The sequence below is a fragment of the Peromyscus maniculatus genome, chromosome 22 (assembly GCF_049852395.1).
Source record: "Peromyscus maniculatus bairdii isolate BWxNUB_F1_BW_parent chromosome 22, HU_Pman_BW_mat_3.1, whole genome shotgun sequence".
NCBI lineage: Eukaryota > Metazoa > Chordata > Mammalia > Rodentia > Cricetidae > Peromyscus > Peromyscus maniculatus.
In genome coordinates, this window is record NC_134873.1 from 7,759,259 (window position 1) to 7,781,334 (window position 22,076).

Genomic DNA, 22,076 nt, shown 5'->3' on the forward strand with positions numbered 1-22,076 from the left:
CTTGGTAGCCGAGGCTGGCCTCGAACTTACAGAGATCCACCTGGCTCTGCCTCCCAAGTGCTGGGATTAAAGGCATGCACCACCACTGCCCGGCTTAGCATAATATATTTTTAAGGTTTGTAATTTTTACATATCTCATGGGTGATGGGAGAGTAAGAGAGTTCAGAAACTATGTGGAAGAATAGTGATTCTAGGCACAAATATAAATCTAGCACAATAGAAATATTGGTTTTAATTAGGAATTTTTTCATTTTACATGACCTAGTTTATTATAATTACTTAAGTAGTATAATTAATATTATTTTTTTCTTTTAGTTTTTATTATTATTATTTTTTTTTTTTTTTAGTTTTTAAAGACAGGGTTTTTCTGTGTGATCAACTTGGCTGTCCTGGAACTCACTGTATACAGCATAGTGTTCTAAAACTCACAGAGAGTGTACCACAAGGCCTTAGCTGAAAATTGCAGAAAAGACACTATGAAAGTAGATTGCTTTGGAGCCTGTGATATCTGTTAATCTTGATGTTTGACCTAAAAGATATCTGTACCTGTGAAACTGAAAGACCCTAGCCCTTCAGGCTTACACCCCGAAGCCTCAGGAAAGGAGAAACTTCAAGCACCAGGAAATGAGAAACTAAAAGAACTACTTCCAAGGGCCACCTGACTCAGCCATTATTCAATCACCCCTACAATGTAACAATGTAAAGAGATTTCTGTTAAGAGATGTGCTCAACTGTGACTGGGATAGTTGCAGGTGTTCCAGGAAGGACCACTGTGACCTTTGTGTAAACTCCACTCCTGCCCTGATACCCCCCTTGAGGTTTCAGGAAGAATGTACCTGTTGATGTGACTGTACCCCCTCTGTGATCAGTCTGTAACCAGACCATGATCTTGTGAAACAAAACTATATGGGAATTGTAATCTTGTGGGTTTTGTGGGTTTTTCCTTTGTACACCCTTATGGGGCTGCAGTAAGATGCGGCTCTTGCTCTTAGGAGCAGAGTTTGCCCTTCTATATAGAATCTTCAATAAAAATCTCTTGCTATTGCATCAACTGGACTGGAGTCTGGGTTCTTGGGGCATCCACTTGAGACTCTAAATTTTGGGGTCCAACTAAACCTCAGTAACCCACCACCAACACTCTATGCCCTACAGACAAAGAGAAGCTCAAACCGGGATTCCTAAATATAGATAAGAACTTAGACCCCTTTCAAGTTCCCAGGTAGTGATATCAGCTACAGGGACTTAAAAACACAGAGTCAGGATATTCAGCCAACTGGTAGGTGCTAATTGGCCATAAAACATCCCAAACTTCTCAAACCCCAGAGACAGTTCATAAAACTCCTAACACGGTTGCTGAACAAATGAAAGATAAAGATAACATGAAAGACTGAAAAAAGGAAACTGATACTAACCAAGGAGAGGGAGGCAGGTTGGGGGGAAGGAATTACCTGGTCTGTGCCTTTAAGAACTAGCCTCACAAAGAAAGGGCAAGCTCCTCCAGGCCTCACTGCTATGAGTGAGTGCATTGGAATGAGATTCCCTGCCACAGCTTGTAAACTTAAACAGAATAAACCTTGCTTTCGCTCTGGTATGCTTGTCCTCGGTGGACTCTCTGGGGGTCACGATCTGGGCACAACATACCAATGTAACAATTCTCACAGATAGAAAAGATAGAGAACACAAATAGAGAAAACTTCAAGGAAAAGTCACCTGTCAGCACTGTGGTCACTGCTCTTAATTGGATGGCTCTGCTGAGCTATTTTCAGCTCAGAACAAGGCTGCTTTTGTCTTGTGGAGGCTGGCTCTGAAGAAGACCATGGCTCCTTCCATTCAGGACAAGAAGGAGTTCATTCTAACTATCTCTGTCTGCTCTCTGTCTTGGGACTTGGAAACCACTGAAGAGAAAATTTTTTTTTATTTTTTCTGTTTTTAACTTTTTGTTTTGTTTTGTTTTTTTTTGAGACAGGGTTTCTCTGTGTAGCTTTGTGCCTCTCCTGGAACTCACTCTGTAGCCCGGGCTGGCCTCAAACTCACAGAGATCTGCCTGGCTTTGCCTCCCGAGTGCTGGGATTAAAGGCGTGTGCCACCGCCACCCAGCTTTAACTGGTTTTTAACTTTAGTTATGTGAGAGTTTTGCCTACATGAGTCTGTGAACAGTATCTACAGAGTCCAGAAAAAAAAAAAAAACAGGAGATGCCCAGGATTGGAGTTACAGCAAATGGTTAGCTACCATGTGGGTTCTGGGAATAGAACTTTGGTCTTCTGTAACAACCCCCAATACTACTAATTGCTGAACCATCTCTCTAGCCCCACTTTTTATTTAAAATATATTGCTATACATTTTATTTAAAAGATATTACACCACTTTCCCCTCTTTTCTCTTCATTCCATCACTTCTCAAATATTTCCATTCCAACTTCTTCCTTGTAAACTATGTCTGAATCAGTATGCTGATATATATGAAGACAATCTACTAAGTCCACTCTTTGGAGCTTTTGTGTACATGGTTGCAGGGATGAAAGCATTAAGGAATTACACATTAGTGACACAGAAAAAGACTCAAAGTTGTGTCTCATAGATCACGATTAAAAATGTATTTCAAGTTAAAGGTTTGGTAGATGTCCATGAATTGACAATCTGGGTTCTTTTCATTTTGAGCAGCAAACAGGGTGGTGGAGTAGTCTCTTTTCTATTAAGTGGATAAAATAACCTGACCCAAAGTAGCTTTGGGGGAAATTATTCATTTGACTCATAATTTTACAATACATCCCTATCAAACAAAATATTTCCATCCATGTTCCCAGAGTCTCATGTTAATCATAACATAAACACTTTCCAATTCTTAAATCCCATAGCCTTTAAAAATTCCAACATTTAAAAAGTCTACAGTCTCTTAAATGTATATTCTGTGAAAAAAATAAGTAACATTCCACTGTTTTCAAAAAGGGAAGAAAAGGAGCATAGCGAATAATCAATCACATTTAAGGGAAAACAAATCAGGAAGCAATACTTCTATTCTTTCCTTTTTGAACAGCTTCCTGTATCACATTGTGCAAATTCTGAGCCCATTAATGATAATCTGGGATCTCATGGACTAGGGAAGCTCCATGTTTTAGACTTTGCCATCCCTAGTAAACACAACTTTCCTACAGTGCCAATACTATTCCACACTAGCAACTCTCCTTATTTATCCTATGGTTCTAGAATCCACCACAGCTTCAGGTGTCTGCTGTAAGCAGTGTCCTCTCAGGCCCTTTCTGCAGGTGTTTCAAATCTCTGACATGGTCATCAGCTCTCCATGAGCCCTTCAATCTTGGATTGGCAGTCAAGACACTAAGGCAGAAAATCTCAGCAAACTCCCAAATATCTGGACTCTAGCCAGATAGCAAGCAAGGGTAGTTTCTATTCCTCCAGTCTATTGGATGTTAATTTTCCTATTAACCTGATCACCTTGTATCCACAGTCAGGAGTCAGAGAATGGTAAATGTTGGTTCTTATTACATAATCCAGTAACAAGACAATGGGATGAAATGATGCTATCACTCCTGGAAGGGACAAAAGTTTTCTCACCTCAATGAACTTCATATACAAGATAATCTCTCATAAGCACACCCCAGAGAAAAACATGATCTAGATAAGTCCTCAAAAGTGGGCCTGGAGGAGTTTCCCTTGGCTGATTCTAGATCTTATCAAATTGAAAATCAATATTAACTGTCACTCAAAATTAATAAAATTTGCTGTGTAGATAGAAAATTTTCCTTTTTTAAGTGATATCTCAAATACAAATGAGTCATATTTATGGCCAAAGTATGTAAAACCTTTTGAATAAGGACTTACTCCTTTCCCAGATATGAGCAGCAGCAATTGTCTGCGGATCGTAGGGCAGAATTATGAACCTCATGTAGAGTAAGGCACAGTGCAGAACTCTTCTGACCCATACTTTTACCTCATTAAAACAGAATCACACCCAAGCATCCTCAGGAACAGAACTAGCATCTTGTTTCCAAAGAGAAGGAGACAGAAAGACACAGAGAAGAGAGACACAGAGTGAAACTCCCTAAGAACCCATTGAAATGGATCTTAGAAAGGCACACACTGTCACATGGCTTTCTATCAATTAGGTGTGGCATTCCCTCACAAGATTAAACTTTCTCAAACTTATTTCTACTAATATCTGTGCTAAATCCATAATAAAAATTTCTTTTCACCCAGGTGTCATCACATGAGGCAGAGGCATTTGGACCTCTTCAAGTTCCAGGCCTAGCCTATCTACTACATAGTGAGATCCAGGCCAGACAAGGTTAGAATGTGAGACTCATATAAACCCTCCTCTTTCTCACTAATTAGACTCCCGTCGTTCCACCCGGGGCCTAGCCATGGATCTCTGCATCCAGATTCCTCAGTCCTTGGATGGGGTTTCTGGCATGACTATTAGGGTGTTTGGCCATCCCATCACCAGAGTAGGTCAGTTCCAGCTGTCTCTCGGCCATTGCCAGCAGTCTATTGTGGGGGTATCTTTGTGGATTTCTGTGGGCCTCTCTAGCACTTTGTTTCTTCCTTTTTTCATGTGGTCTTCATTTACCATGGTCTCCTATTCCTTGTTCTCCCTCTCTGTTCTTGATCCTGCTGGGATCTCCTGCTCCCACAGGCTCTCTTTCCCTCGACCCTCACCCTTCATTACTCCCACTCATGTCCAGGTTGTTCATGTAGATCTCAGTCATTTCTTCATCATTGGGTGATCCTCGTGTCTTTTTTGGGGTCCTGTTTTAGAGCGAGAATTGTTGAAACCAAGGTTGAATAAAGCACAGGGGCAAATAGCCAAACGAATGGAAACACATGAACTATGAACCAAAGGCTGAGGGGCCCCCAACTAGATCAGGCCCCCTGAATAGGTGAGACAGTTGATTGGCTTGATCTGTTTGGGAGGCATCTAGGCAGTGGTACCAGGTCCTGTGCTCATTGCATGAGTTGGCTGTTTGAAACCTGGGACTTATGCAGGGACGCTTGGTTCAATCTGGGAGGAAGGGACTGGACCTGCCTGGACTGAGTCTACCAGGTCGATCTCAGTCCTCGGGGGAGGCTTTGCCCTGGAGGAGGTGGGAATGGGGGGTGGCCTGGGGGGAAGGGGAGGGTGCAGGAGGGGGGAGAACAAGTTTTTCCGTGGCCGATATGTAGAACTGAATAGAATTGTAAAATAAAATGAAAGGGAAAAAAAAAGAATGTGAGACTCTGTCTCAAAACAGACTCACTCAAAAATTCTGTTTTATAAACTTTAGGGCTGTGAAAATGGTTCAACACATGAAGTGCTCACTTTGCAACCATCCCTTTACTTCTGCATTACAAAAACAGTTACAAGAGTGCATGCTTATAATCCTGTGTTTTTAAGGCAAGAGAAAAGGCAGACAAGAGAAATCCTGCAAGTCTATTTACATGTGATAGCAAACTAGAGCCCCCATCTCAAACATGCTGAGGGGAAAGGACCAGCACTCCAAATTGTTCTCTGACTTTAACACCCAAACCATGACACATATGCACACCTTTCCACAAATAAATGAGTACATTCATACAAATAATCATAAGTAAATACATAATAAAATTAAAATTGGATGATGTGGCACACAACTTTTATTCCAATACCTGTACAGCAGAGGCAGACAGAGTTCTTCGAGTTTGGGGCCAATCTTGCCTACATTCTGAATTCAGGAATAGCTAGAGATACATAGAGAAACCCTGTCTCAAAATAAAATTCCAATTCTGATTTGTATTGACTCATCCTGAAAATATTTTCCAATATGCAGTAAAGAGTCCCAGCTTAACCGCTGGAGAGGTCCTCAGGTTAAGGACAATATCTCAAATGCATTTTAGGTGTGAGCCATTGATCCCTGAAAAATCATTTTCAGAAATGAATATATTTGAGTAAGTTAGCAGAGTCAGGTAGACATCTTTGAATTTGGTCTACATAATGCACACACACACACACACACACACACACACACACACACACACAAATATAGTTGATTTTAATCTTGCTTTATTGTTTGAGACAAGGTCCCATTAGAAAATTCTAGCTGGTCTAAAACTCACACTGTATAGTTTAATGAATAGTACGTATTGAAAATATAGAATATATAAAACAAATATAAAATAATATACATTGAACATATAATACAAATTTGCCATGTGGTGATGGTACACTCTTTAATCCAGGCACTCAGGAGGCAGAAGCAAGCAGATCTCTGTGAGTTCAAGGCCAGCCTGGACTACAGAGTGAGTTCCATGATAGCCAGGACTGTTTCACAGAGAAACCCTCTCAAAGAACAAACAAAAAATTCCAATAAACATTTTATTCTATATCATTGACACATTATATGACAGTTTTCCACATAAGAGGGCTCTTCCAAACAATTGTCTAACCCTGGCTTGTCTAACCACAATCTATAGGAAGAGTGGCAATTTATAATATCAACAAGCTCCATAATTTTGATAATAGCAAATATAACTAGATTTTTAAACACAAAATTAATAATGCTTCAAAAAATAGTTATGAGTTTACTTAGCTTATAACATTTCCAGTTTTACCAAGGAGCTTACCTATGAGTATCACCCATGCTGTCTCTAGAACATTCCAAGACTCTTGCAGTACCTGAAGTCTCAGAAGGCAATGGGGCCACCCTGGAAAGCTCTGTAAAGCAGCTGGGCACCAGGAAGTATTTGGAAGGCATTTGGACTCAAAGAAGGGTCTGTAGAGTGGCTTAGAGACTAAAGAATCAGAAGGCAACCTGGTGGCAGGAAGGTCCTGAATAAGATTTGGTGGATGCCTGCCTCACTTTTCCTCCATCAAGTTCTCACCTATTTGACCATGGCCAGCTGTTCCTGTGCTGTTTTCATCATCCTGCTATCCCTAAACAGATACAGCAGCAGCACTATGACCTCCACCTATCTGGGTTTCATCAAAAGCTTTGGTTGGACTCCTTTTTCAGCTAGATCCAGTTTCCGGGAGTTTCCAGGGACCAGTTCAAGGGCTGCAAATGATCAGGGCAGGTGTCACTCCATGAACACCCCATTCAGCTTCATAGATATTTGAGATAGGCAAGTCAAGAACTGGGTTGGTGCACTCAAGGGCCTGTGAGCTTGTGCATCCCTGCCTCCCTGCTTCCCTGGGCCAAGCCTGCCAATCACTTGGGAAAAACATCCTCTCCCTGAGGCAAACCCAAGAGCAATCATCAGATGCACCTCCGGGCAAGTCCTTCACAGACACACCCATAAAACATGCTCACAGATATTCACTATGTCCGGAAATGCCCTTCCAGACATTATTTTTAGCCTGACTTGGAGAACCTGGGAATCCTGTGGTGACCTCAGATTTGAGGAAAGAGATCGAATGTGGAGTGATTGGAAGCTAAACTGCAGAGCTGCTTTAAGATCAAGGCCTGGGGAGACAGCATGGCAGCCCATTCACTACAACCACAGGGCTCTGGAAGAGGAGACCTGAACCTCCAGAGGTGCATTCATACAGGAGCTGGAAAGCCAAAGCCACAGCTGACAAAGTAGACAGACCCTGAACCCTGCAAGAAGATCTCATGTGGAAGAGAAAACATGGCCAGTACACATACTAACACAGAAGGTTTGAGGGGAGCTAATGAGACCCTCTCCCTAGACCAAGTACTACAGGAAACTAATGACTATTGAGGGGGAGAATTGTTTTTCCCAGGGATGAGTCCCCTAGTTGGTTATTCAAAACAAAGTGGTCTGCCCTGTAATCATATAAATAGAAGAAACAGCAAATAGACTCAGTAGCTCATATTTATTTATGTGCACAGACATATAAATATATATGCAATAGTAATAGCAAAAGATAACAACCAGTTTGAGATGGAGTAAGTGCGGGCATGTAGCAAGCTTTCTTTTGAGCCACCAACCAGCTCCCAAATTATGACACTGAGACTTCTTATTAGTTATAAATGCTTCCTATCACATGGATTATGGCACAAGATGTGGATTCTGCCTTATGCATCTACCCAACACCATGTACTCCTGAGAAATCTCTGCAGATAAGAAACTCCCTTTGTCCCTCAGAACTAAATCACACCATTGTGGCTGATGGTAGCAGAAAACTAGAAGCATTCTAATCATGTATTGCTGTACACATTACCATCTTTCTACCAGTTTCTAAATTATTTGTAAATTTATAAGACAAACCTGAAAATGGAATGCAATGTTTAGAACTTCTAGAAATCAGACCTTCAGTCTTCCAATCTGTGTTGATGTAACCAACTGTCTTATTAAATAAGAAACACAGAAACAATGTAAAAGAGAAAGCCGAGAGGTCAGAGCTCAGAGCTAAAATCTCACCCTTCCGCCTGCGGTGTCCCAGCTTCCCGAAAGAGAGCTATATCCTGTCTGTTCATTTTTTTTATAGTATGTTGTTCTGCCTTCTCATTGGTTGTAAACCCAAACACATGACTGCCTCATCACTGTCTGAATGTACAGCCCCCTAGGTCTTAAAGGCAAATGTCTCCAATGCTGACTGTATCCCTGAACACACAGAGATCTATGGGATTAAAGGTGTGTGCCACCACCACCACCACACTCTTGCTATGGCTCTAATAGCTCTGACCCCCGGGCAACTTTATTTATTAACATACAATCAAAATCACATTTCAGTACAATTAGATTACCACCACAAATCTGTCTTCTCACTGCACATCAAAAGCATGTCCATGTGTGCACACTGAACAGTGATAATACAAGCATTGTATCTTTCCATGCCAGGGCTACAGAGTCTCCACATACCCAGGAAATCCATACACAGGGAGGCTCAAAGAACAAGGATTACTGCCCAGGTCACCACATGGACCAACAAAACCACACTCTGGCTGATGGTCCATCAGCATAAATGACAGCTCAGCAGACCTGCTCTGAGCTCTCAACATTCACCAAGACATAGCTTGTGGACTTTCTCACAACTCATTACAGCAGAAGCAAAGGAGAATCCTGGAAAGAACCTGTAAGCTACTTCCTGCTGGTGCTCCTGATTGCTAAGCCTTCCCAGAGGCCCTCATTAGCTGGACCACTCAGCTAGGCTTCAGGACATTAGCAGTTACCCTACTGGGTGTGCAGACATCAAAGGACTCAGAGAGAAAAAACCCTCCCAGGTGGGTCCTTCCACACTATGGCCAGAAAGGATCCAAATCTAGAAAATTTGTAGTTTATTTAAATCCAAAAAAGGAGGAAGGGTGAGATTAGTAATAGAATAGTCCCTTAATTAATTTGGCTTTTGTCCTGTTCCATAGCAGAAGATGGCTCTTTTATTCTGGCATGATACAGGGAGTTTGCATTTTCCTTTTAACAACATGCTTGAGTTTAAAGAAGGAGAGAGACATTCTCCAACTCCAAAGTCAGCTTTATATTTTAATTGAACTGGGACTATTAGAAGAACAATAGTGTTAAATCTTTAGAGAAAAGCAGAAACAAACCTTTAGGAAGACATAAAATTTTTTATATAATATATACCCATACGCCGTTTCACTCTTTTTCCTGGGATAGATGATTTGTCCCTTTTCTTCAGTGGTCTCATTTGTCCTGTGTTCTTCAGATTCCTTAACCTTCATTCTCCTAAAAGACAAAAACAAAAACCTTTCCCCAAGACTAATTTTGGGGATGTTCCTTTTTGGCAAGTTAATGTCTGATTAAATGAAAAGGCATGTGTTACTGGTACAAGTTAGTTTAAATTGGATGTTCATGCTGGTTGATGAACTATCACCTCCTCTAAATCAGTGGTTTCTCTTGTTCAAATCGAACTTTTATCAATTTTGATGGTACCCACAGCTTATCTTCTCCTGTAGAAACAAAAGCAAAACCTTGTCCCCAATGTAATACATACCCTGGTTTCCATTCTGAGATCAGCACATCCTTAAAGTATATAGGCTGATTTAATTCTGTAGTTTTTTTCTATTATCCAATGTCTCTCTGCAGCTGTTGTTCATTTCTCATTGGCATTGAGAAAATTAAAAGTTAGAAGAATATTATGCAGTCTATTTCTGGGGGTTTTTGTTACCCATTTCTGTTTATTTAGCATATCCTTTAGAGTTCTGTTTGATCTTTCTATAACTGCTTGACCTGTAGGATTATGTGGTATACCTGTAATATGCTTTATATTGTAATAAGCAAAAAAACTGTTTAATTTTAACAGAGACATATGATGGAGCATTGTCAGTTTTGATTTGTGCAGGTATACCCATGATGGCCATAACTTCTAGCAAATGAGTGATTACAGAATCAGCTTTTTCAGAATTCAAAGCAGTTGCCCTTTGAAATTATGAATAAGTATCGATGGTGTGGTGTACATATTTCAATTTTCCAAATTCTGCAAAGTGAAACACGTCCATCTGCCAGATTTCATTCCTCTGAGTACTCTTGGGTTATATCCTGCTGGTAATGGCGTTTGATTGTAGAAGGAACAAGTAGGACATTTCTTTACTATTTCTTTGGCTTGTTGCCAGGTTATGGAAAAATCCTTTCTTAAACCTTTACTATTGACATGATGTTTTTTATGAAATTCTGTGGCCTCCAGCACATTTCCTATCAATAATTTATCAATCTCATCATTGCTTGTGCTAGAGGGCCTGGCAGACCAGTATGGGATCAAATGTGAGTTATATATAAAGGATGACTCCTTTTCTTGATTGTATCTTGTAATCGAATAAATAGTGAAGTTAATTCTGAAGCATCAGGGATAAATTCTGCAGTCTCAATGTGTAATACCACTCTTTCAGCATACTAAGAGTCAGTTACTATGTTGAGAGGTTCTGAAAAATTCATTAATACCAACAGAATAGCATACAATTCTGATTTTTGAACTGAATTATACGGACTTTGAACCACTTTACTTAAATTTTCTGATTTGTAACCTGCCTTTCCTTCTTTGTTGGCATCTGTATAAACTGTACAAACTCCAGATATGGGTTTTTGCCATACAATTCGAGGCAAGATCCATTCAGTTCTCTTTATAAAATCAATTCTATTGCTTATGGGATATTTGCTGTTAATTTCTCCCAAAAAATTACTGCAAGCTCTTTCCCAAGGTTCACTTTCTGTCCATAATTTTTCAATGTCCTCCTTAGTTAAAGGTACAACAATTTCTGCTGGGTCTATTCCTGCTAATTGATGAAGTCTCAATTTTCCTTTCCAAATCAAGTCAGAGATTTTTTCCACATAAGTTTTTAATTTTTTATTTGGTTCATTTGGTAAAAATATCCATTCCAATATAATATCTTCCCTCTACATTAATATAACAGTAGGAGAATGCCTAGAAGATAAAATAACCAAAATGCAATCCAGCTTTGGATCAGTATGATCCACATTTCCTTTATGTACTTTCTTTTCTACAAAGTCCAATTCCTTCTCAGCTTCAGGTGATAATTATTCTCTTGGACTATTTCAGTCCTTGTCACCTTCTGAGGTTTTAAAAAAATTAGTCAGTTCATCATTTTTTACCCCAACATTAGTTCATAGATGAGAAATATCTCCAAATAATCTTTGAAAGTCATTAAGAGTCTGTATTCTATCTCTCCTAACTTGTACCTTTTAGGGTCTAATTTTTTGTAGCTCTATTTTATATCCTAAATAATTAATAGAATCTGCTCTTTGTATCTTTTCAGGAGCAATTTGTAATCCCCAGCAAGGCAATTTATTCTTTACTTCTTCAAACATTCTTTCTAAAGTATCTGCATTTGAGTCAGCTAGTAAAATATCATCCATATACTGATAAATTATAGAGTCAGGAAATTTTTTATGTATCACTTCCAATGGCTATTGTACAAAATATTGGCACAGAGTTGGGCTATTCAACATTCCCTGTGGGAGGACCCTCCATTGACATCTTTTAACTGGTTGAGAATTATTATAAGTAGGCACTGTAAAAGCAAATCTTTCTCTGTCTTTTTCTTGTAAGGGTATTGAAAACAAACAGTCTTCTTAATCAATAACTATGAGAGGCCATCCTTTTGGTAACAGCGTAGGCAAAGGCATCCCAGATTGTAGAGAGCCCATTGGCTGAATTACTTTGTTAATTGCTCTAAGGCCTGTTACCATTCTCCATTTACCAGATTTCTTTTTAATAACAAATACAGGAGAATTCCAAGGGCTGGTTGATTCTTCAATATGCTGAGCATTTAACTGTTCTTCTACCAGCTCTTCTAAAGCCTGGAGTTTCTCTGTTGTTAAAGGCCATTGCTGGACACATACAGCCTTGTCTGTTAAACATTTTAAAGGTAGAGCTGTTGGTGTCTTTGGAAGATCATCAGTTATTGTGCCCTGTTCTTGTATAATATGGATGGCTGGTGACCACTCATTAGAACAATATCTTCTAATATTTCTGTCAGTAACATGTGCTAGTTTTTGATTTGTTTCTGAGATTGGAGGGATGTTAATCTGAGTAGTCCATTGTTGCAACAAGTGTAGACCCCACAGGTTCATAGTTATGCTTTTAATTTTCCTCTCTGTCCTTCTGGACCTATACATTCGAGCCATCTTGCACTCGGTTTAACCTGAGATAATGTCCCAATTCCTAACAGTTGAACATTTACCTCCTGAAGAGGCCAAGTTGGATGCCAAAATTCTGGTGCAATTATGGTAACGTCCGCACCTGTGTCTACCAGACCAGACAGCAAAACACCATTTATTTTTATCGTTAATTTTGGTCTTTGTTCATTAATAGAAATTTGCCAAAAAAAAATTTTTATGTTTTCTCCTGAATTTTCTATGCTCTCTGTTTCATCATCCTGACCAGCATGATTTATTCCAATAGGCATTTGGTTATTTAATTGCTCTGAGCAGGGATTTCCTCTATGGCTGCAGGAAAGGTTTGAACTGGATTTGCTCTGGGGGCCTGCATGAGACCCCTCTGGGAGTTTCCCAAAGACTGAGGCAAAGGATTACCCTGTCTGGCCTTTTTTGATCTACATTCGTTGGTCCAGTGTTTTCCCTTACCACACCTTCTGCATACTCCAGAAGGAAGGGGCATTCTGTTGCCATTGTTCCTTGAAGAAACATTGTTTCTAGGAATGACCTGTCTACAGTCCCTTTTCAAATGTCCTTGCTTTCCACATCCAAAACATCTAACATTCCTCAAACCTTTTGAAATTGCTTCTCCTACCCACATATCATCATGGTCATGAGCCTCAACATTAACTGTGTCTCTAATCCAATCTTCCAAAGGTGCAGATCTTGCCTTTAACGGCCTGATAATTCTTTTGCATGCTGCATTCACATTCTCAAAGGACAAAGATTCAATTATTGCCTTACTAGCTTCTGAATCCGAGACCATTCTCTTTACTGCTGAAGCTAGTCTTTGTAAAAAAAAAAAATCTGTAAAAGTTTTTTTGGGCCTTGCATAACCTTTGTAAATGGCTCAGATTTTTTTCCTGGTTCTTCAACTCTGTCCCCTGCATTCAAGGCTGCTGTATGACATAAAATTAGGGTTTGGACATCATATAAACATTGTGTTTGTACTGAAGCATATTGGCCTTCTCCAATAAGCTGATCCTGGCAAACTTGTATTCCTTTATTCCTCCATTGTTTTTCTATATTTTTAGCCTCATCCTTGAACCACGTTAGAAATTGAAGTCTCTGGCTGGGTTCCAGAACAGGTTGTCCAAGGTCCCGCCAGTCCTGTGGTACAATCCTATTATATGTTGACCAAGAGTTTAACATTTGCTTTACATATGGGGAATGCATGCCATAAGATACTATTGCCTCCTTAAACCTTTTTAAATCCAACATTTCAAGTGGAGCCCAAATATTTTGTGTAGTCATTTGATCAGGCTGCTGCTGTACGGTTACAGGATAAATTAAGGATGACTGTGTGAAAACAGGCTTTCTTTCTTTAACCTTATGATCCAAACTTGAAACAACTTCGCTGTTAATTTCTTCTGTCTGAATTTTAACAGGTTTAACAAGTTTTTCTAAAGCTGTCATCCTGGCATTTAAATTGACTATGTTTTTAAATTGTAAAAGGTAGATAAGCATAGTGATAAACCGCATAATTCCAACAATACTAATCTTCTCATATAGTTGTTCCATTGTCAGACTGCCTAAAATTTCAAACAAAATCCAATTTTCTTCCAATGTACACATAAAACTCATTTTCTTTTTAATGTGGAAAAAATTTCTCTTTTAAATAGTTTCCTTTAAAATATCTGATATGTTATGACTTACCAAATCTGCGTAGAACAGTAGAAATCTGAGGGGATTTTCAAAACAGCCACCTAGTGTCCGAGGTTTAAATCCAGAGAGAGAGAGAGAGAGAGAGAGAGAGAGAGAGAGAGAAAACGGGCAAGAAAGCATAGCTGACTAAAGCTTAAATCCAGCCACATGTTCCCTCTTGAGCTGAGTCAAGGCTTGTCTCTGGCTTCCTTAAGCTCTGACCACGTGCGTTGGCTTTACAGATGGGGCCCTGTTCGGCAGGGCAGACCTGAGTTGTTTGTACCACCCACTTTAAGCAAGCAGCTCACAGTTAGTCTGGCCTGAGGCCAAGCAGACCTGGGCCTGGGCTAGGAAGCTGACCACTTGGACTAGGGAGCTAGCAGCCCCCAGGCTAGGGAGCCGGCCCTTGTGGGAAACCGGACCTGCCGCCAAGCCAAGCAGTTTTTAATGGATTCTTGTCACGTTGGGCGCCAGATGTAGAGGTAACCAACCATCTTATTAAATAAGAAACACAGAAACAATGTAAAAGAGAAAGCTGAGAGGTCAGGGCTTAGATCTAAAATCTCTCCCTTCCTCCTGTGTGCTCCTAGCTTCCCTAAAGAGAGCTATTTCCTGTGTGTCTCTGTCTTTTCATAGTATTTTGTTCTGCCTTCTCATTGGTTGTAAACCCAAACATGTGACTGCCTCGTCACTGTCTGTATGTACAGCCCTGTAGGTCTTAAAAGTGTATGTCTCTAATGCTGGCTGTATCCCTGAACACACAGACATCTATGGGATTAAAGGCATGTGCCACCACCACCACCACCACCACCACCACCATGTTCTGTCTATGGCTCTAATAGCTCTGAACCCCGGGGAAATTTATTTATTAACATACAACTAAAATCACATTTCAGTACAATTAGAATACCAACACACACACAGCACTTCCTGTTCCTCTTTCAAGGCACAGGAACCTATGGTTGACAGTTTATGACACACTCAATGTCCAGTGCAGCCAACCCTTTGCTTCATAGTTGGGAAGTCCTGCAACCCAACACAGGTCACATTCAAGCAGTAACTGTTGTTAAACAAAAAGAGGCCATGGATGAGTACACAATGAAGGATCTATGGGAGGGCTTGGAGGCAGGGAAGAGATAGTGATAATAATGTAAATATAATTCCAAATAATTCTGTTAAAAAGTTGAAATAGGCTTTATGGCCATATGCTCCAGAGACTAGTGATTTGTATTAGATCACACCAAGTACTACTCACATCATTTCTCTTGGGGTATATATCTTAAACCTGTCATTTTAGGCAGGCCACACCATTCTATCCAGTCCTACTGCTTAGGTTCAACTGGTGTAACTACTATAATTTGATTTCATGAAAATTCAGTTCTAATCCAGATTCTTGATTGCCTGGTATGTGGCCCCATGAAATGACCAGTCAGGACATTTATTGATCCTGTAACATTGACTACCTCACTACTCATTGCTAAGGTCAACTACTATCACAGCAGGAAAGCTTTCACCATTTCTTGCTCATGCCTCTCTCTGCGGTGACTATACCTGCTTTACAATTGGTCAGTGAACTCAATTCTTACACAAGTTCTACTTTATTTCTAAATTCACAATAAAATCTAGAGAAGTTGGAGGACATTCATTCACTGCTCTATTTTTCCTTCCCACAGACCAGTCAAGGCCCAGCCTGGAAGGAGTTGCAGGACTGTCTTTCCAGCACTGGGAGGCAGAGGCAGGATTAGGTGTTTATATTGTGTGAGTCAAGCCTGAGCTACAGGACGTGTTGACCTGAATCAACGGTTCACAACCTTCCTAATGCTGTGACTCTTTAATACAGTTTCTCATGATGTTGTGACACCCCAACTATAAAATTATTTTCACTCTTACTTCTTAACTATATTTTTGTTTCCGTTATGAATTATAATATACATATCTACACCTTCTTAGGCCAGTCCTGTGATAGGGTCGTTTGATCCCCCAAAGGGAGCCATGTCCTCCAAAATTGAAAAGCACTGCTATAAACTTATATAAATAAATATATAAACAAACAGCAGTTAAGAAAAAAAGGAACAAATTCCTAAACTGGGAAACATAGAAAAATAGAAAAAGCTTTCAATAATGCATTAAAATAACCTGAATGTTAATAAATGATACCAATATTTGATGTTTTAAAATGATAAAAATAATTGAAAGTATATGTAGCTATACTGACTTTGAAATGGAATATTAATAAGAGACTGTATGACTTTGTCCCATGTAAAATATTAGCTAGTATAAGCTAACACATGGAGTTACAGCCAGTGACCTGTATCTCAAACCTCTCAGCTGACTTCTCTGTATCAACCAGTATTGCACATATGTGCACAGGAGAGCTTGCTAATTGAAAACTGAATACTTAGTAGTTCGAGCTATCCTTCCTAAACTGTACACCAGCCAATAGTGTCTGTCTTCATTCACATGGAAGGAATTAATACATGCAGAGAAATTATAGAGAAAGTCACTCACCCTGCCCCATCAGTCCTTCTTTCTAATGGAGACCCCTACAGCTCATTGCCTTTAACTGCAGTCTGTGATCAAGACATTGCCTGGTCTAATGCCCCCTGCAGTGTACACAGTGGCCCTGCCCCCTGTCTACAGGATCTGCCCCCTCCCCCTGGCTGTAGGACCTGCCCACTGTCTGCAGGCCCTACCCTACCAGGCAGAGGAGAGAGGAGGAAGGACACAGGTGGCCCCACCCCTTCCTGTAGGCCCTGTTCTCCCAGGCAGAAGGGAAAGATGGAAGGTCACAGGTGACCTCACCCCTGTTTACTGGCCCCGCCCCTGCCTGCAGGCCAAGTGCTTTCTTCCTCCTCCTTTGGTCTGCAGGAAGAAGCCATGCTCCACACACAAATCCTTTCCCTGTTGTGTAGTAGACAGTCCACTATGTGACTCAAACTGGTAATTTTAGAACTCTGTGGTGGTACAGATATGTAATCCAAAAATTTAGGGTGATTAGTCAGGGGATAATAAAGGCAATGCTCTCTGGGGCTACAGACAGGGTTCAAGTTCACCTCAACATAGAAGTCCTTGACTCAAAGCTGCTTTTCAAAAAGACTGGAGATGCCCCTGTTTTGGAATTAATATACTTTCATGGCATACCAGGACATAAAGTTGGTTGTGACCCAGTAATGGTCTCTTGAGCAGCATAGTAGAGGCCAGGTTTTTAATGGAAGGATGGACCTTTTTACTGGTTGTAAATCAGGGTTGTCTCCCATGTTATGGAATGTAGCTGGTTGTAGCTGGAGTTTTCCTGGTCCTGCCTGGCCTACGGTCAGGACAAACAAGTAAACACACAGAGACTTGTATTGCTTACAAACTGTATGGCCGTGGCAGGCTTCTTGTTATCTAGTTCTTCTATCTTAAATCAACCCATTTCTACTAGTCTATACTTTGCCATGTGGCTTGTGGCTTACCAGTACCTTACATCTCACTTGTTATGGCGGCAGCTGGCAGCATCTCTCTGCCTCAGCCTTCCACTTCCCAGAATTCTCTTCTCCGCTTGTCCTGCCTATACTTCCTGCCTGGCCACTGGCCAATTAGCATTTTATTTATATAGAGGAATATCCATAGCACTTCCCCTTTTCTTTTCTTTTCTTTTCTTTTTTTTAAAAAAGGAATGTTTTAACGTTCACATAGTAAATTACAGATAACAAAACAATTATCAAGCAAGAATTACAGTTACAATATCTAGTCTGTTTATAATAACTGGTCTATTTGTATTTGGCAAAATTTAGAAGATATCCTATCTATCTTATATTTGTGAGTTCAAGGTTTTATATCTAATTTATCTCTTATCATAACTAAATAAAATTATAACTATCTAGTCTTCAACTCCATCAAAGACCTCAGAAGGATGTAAATTTACCTGAGAAATGGGAGAAGGATGCAAGCAAATTTCAAGAGTCTTACAGGGTAGACAGATATAGCTGGCAGCCTGGCCAGTCATCCAAAGTTCCCCTGTAAAGTTGGGGCATCTGTCTTCTCTAGGCCCACAGGCCTAGAGTCTCTCAGCCATTTCTCTCTGTGTCCTGTAAAATGTCTGGAAGTTTCCTCTGTGAAGCAGGAACCTGAAGGACCATTTTGCCAAGCAAAGTTCAGTGGTCACCTTTCTATGGGTCCTGCATGTCCAGTCAATCAAGCAGTCCAGGTACAACAGTTTCTTTCCCAAATGGCTATTTTTGCCAAGGTGAAGATAAACTCCATATAGAGTGTCTTTGATGCCCATCCTCCTCTCTGAAGTAAATCGGTGCTGCCAGGAGCCATGTCTCATTGTCTAGAAAGTCTAAATTTTTAAAAACATTTTAAATGCCACATTCTGCAGGTCTTTGAAGTATTTGAAGATTATCTATCTATCTGAAATATATCTATGTATAGCTAGAAAACTTAACATGACAATAAGTTTGACTATCATAGAAGATTAATTATTAATCTATTTCTTAATTATCCATTACAATTTTTTTTTTGGTTTTTGGAGACAGGGTTTCTCTGTGTAGCTTTGCGCCTTTCCTGGAACTCACTTTGTAGACCAGGCTGGCCTCGAACTCTCAGAGATCTGCCTGCCTCTGCCTCCCAAGTGCTGGGATTAAAGGCATGTGCCACCACCACCCGGCTCCATTACAATTTTAAATGAGCTGTACAAACCTGCCTTAAACAAGAGTAAAAATATGCACACAGTATAACAAAATTAACTTTAAATTTGTATCAATAAACTAAAATCCATAGCAATGTAAAACATTTTTAAACAAGTTGTTGCTCTTTAAAAGGAGGTTCAACAATCTAAAGTTTTTTTTATTTTTATTTTTTTGTTTGTTTGTTTATTTGGTTTTTCAAGACAGGGTTTCTCTGTGTAGCTTTGTGCCTTTCCTGGAACTCACTTGGTAGACCAGGCTGGCCTCGAACTCACAGAGATCCGCCTGCCTCTGCCTCCCGAGTGCTGGGGTTAAAGGCATGTGCCACCACCGCCTGGCTACAAACTAACCTTTTATCCTGTCATGTCTATATCCTATATATCTGTATCAGCTGGCTAATCCTGGGGAACAAACATTTACATCTTATCATACTAATTTCTAACCGGCATGGTTAGCATATTACTTATCTTTTGGGTATTTGTGATGCAGCCCCCTCCTACCTAAATTCTACTTTGTGAATTAATGTCTCCTTAGGACTGTAAAGACCTTGTACCATCAATTCTGTTACCATTGATTTTACTCTCCTACATCACAGTTTAACAATGGAGTGCAAGTCTACAAAGAAAATACTGTATACAAGCTGCTAGAAGTAATTCCAGGATCTTAAACCTTAATGTTAAATGTTCAAAGTGTAGAACTTCTGGAAGATAAGGGAGGGACCAGGCCTCTTTGAGTTTGGCAAATCTGTGTTCCATAGAAACAACACAAGCGTGGTGCCGGTACTTCACAGTGATGTCAACGAGGACATTTCAAAGCACAGTTCCACTCCCAATGCTCTGCAGCAGCAGACTGAAGGTATTCAGAAGCTGCCAGCCAGCCCCAAGAATTGCAAAGACTATGCAGGACCATGCAGGACCACAAAGATCCACACTGGAGAATGCAGGATGAGCAGGATCATGCTGGACAATGCAGAATCATGCAGAAACATGTGGAACTCTGCATCTGACCACTTGCTTCCACCCAACAAGGGGAGGACCCACCACACTGTCTCCCATGACTCAATGGCATGCCCCTCACTCATCATATCTTGCTTTTCCAGCTCAGTCATGCTCTCTGTCAGCTCCCTGCAGCAACACTCCCAGGACAGCAAACAAAACTACTGGTGACAGATTCTCTCAAAGCCAATTCTGAAGCTGGCAGCTGGAAGGGCCCTGCACACCTTCTGACTAGCAGGTCGCCTGGAGGCCTGATGGGCCAGTGAGACCTGAGTGACAAGAGCACCCCCATATGGTTAAACTGTGCTTAAAGATATAGCACAATGATTCCTGATCCTACTTTCCACTGCAGACCCAGAACTTTTCTGATTTTCATTTCAATAGCATTTGCCCCTGGCTCTAATAACAGACCATGTGATCTTCCTGATCTCCATAGGAACTTCCCCTTCATCCTCCTGGACACAATGTGGCTAGCATGTACAGCCCACTATATCATGTGGGACTGAGTGAGTCCCTGTCACACAGGTAGAAGCGTGCCCAGTATATTAACAACTAAAAAAAGATTTAAAGACACACAAGGAGAGTGTTTGTTAAGTGACTTAACACTGACATCAGGTGAACTGAAGGTACTTTTCACCTGGTTGTCACAGGGACTTCAGACAACCAGCAAAGAAAAGTAGGAGATAGATCACTACCCAGATAATAGGTTTATTGCTTTAGGAGTATTATTCCTAAAATTCAGAGCAAACTGTTGGCAAATGAATAATAATAAAAAAGTAGTCTTCATGGATAGCTGAATATTTAGAGAATAATGGAGCTAGGGAGAATGTGTTTATGAACACTATTGTTCGTCAGCACATATCCCTCAGTGGGCAGGTGAAAAAAAACTGCATTATTCAAGGTTCTTTACACTTTCAGAACTGGTAGAATGAATCTCTCCCTGTAGGAAGAAAGTGGAAGTATTAGGATGTTGTACAAGCTGTGTCCATCTTTAATCTGGAGTGCTCTTAACTAGTAAGGTGTTTTTCTACGCTAAGTTTTCTATTCTTGATCATGTTTCCTGTCCAGGGCAGCCTATTCAGGGCCATAAACCTGATGCTGATTAAAAAGTAGAATTTTCTTCCATTTGAGAGAATAAGGCAGAGATGAGCTCCCTAATTATTTTTCCAATACAACATGATCAGCCAACTATCCATATAGGTACAACCAACAAATCTGGATGCGACAGGTTGTGTTCATGTATTTCAGCATACTTATTCACCCATAATTAAAAAGGAAGAATTTAGAAGGGATTTGGGAAGGGATGGAATGAAGATATAAAAGGGAAAAGGGATGTAATATCTTTTAATTAACGATTTATGAAAATAAACTTTAAATAAAGAGGGGCTGGAGAGATGGCTCAGCAATTAAGAGCACTGGGTGTTGTTACAGAGGACCTATGTTCCATTTCTAGAACCCACATGGTAGCTAACCATTTACTGTAACTCCAATTCCAGGCATCTCCTGCCTTCTTCTGACCTCTGTAAGCACTGTGCACTGATGCATGCATAGAAAACACTCACATAATTTAATTTTTTTTAATGTGAGAAAAAGGGAAGAATGAAACTTTCTACAGTGATGTCACAGCCCTGAGACAGACAGCAGCCAGGGCTAGTTGAAAGGATATCTCTATGTTCTTGCATGGAAGGAGCTTTTCACTTTCACCGAGTCAGCCTGTTAAGAGGCAAAAGCTGCTTCATTCTGAGGTTAATATAGTTCATGGTAACCACTCATCTAAGAGCAGAGTGTACAGTGACTTTAAATGTCTTTTCCTTGAAGTCCTCTGTATTTTTGTTCTCTATCTTTTCCATCTGTGGCAATGGCATTGGTACAGTTATCCTTTAGACTGAACATCAAGATTGACAGGTTGCATAGTTTCCAAAGCAATATTTTATTCCACTGTGTCATTTATTGATTTTCCGCTAAGACCTTGTGGTACAAGATGAACCTGCCAAGGAATTTCTTTCCATCATTTTTATAATTTACATAAGTTTCTGCATGACATTTCAGTAAGAATATCCCTAAATATCTCTGCTTTTACATTCTGATTATGATCAGAAGTGGTTTTCTTTACCTGCCTGTTTAGGAATAGGGAGAATTCTACATGAATATGTTCAGACTTCCTAAGTAAAATCCACATACTTCCTTTGTTTAGGAAAAGCATGCT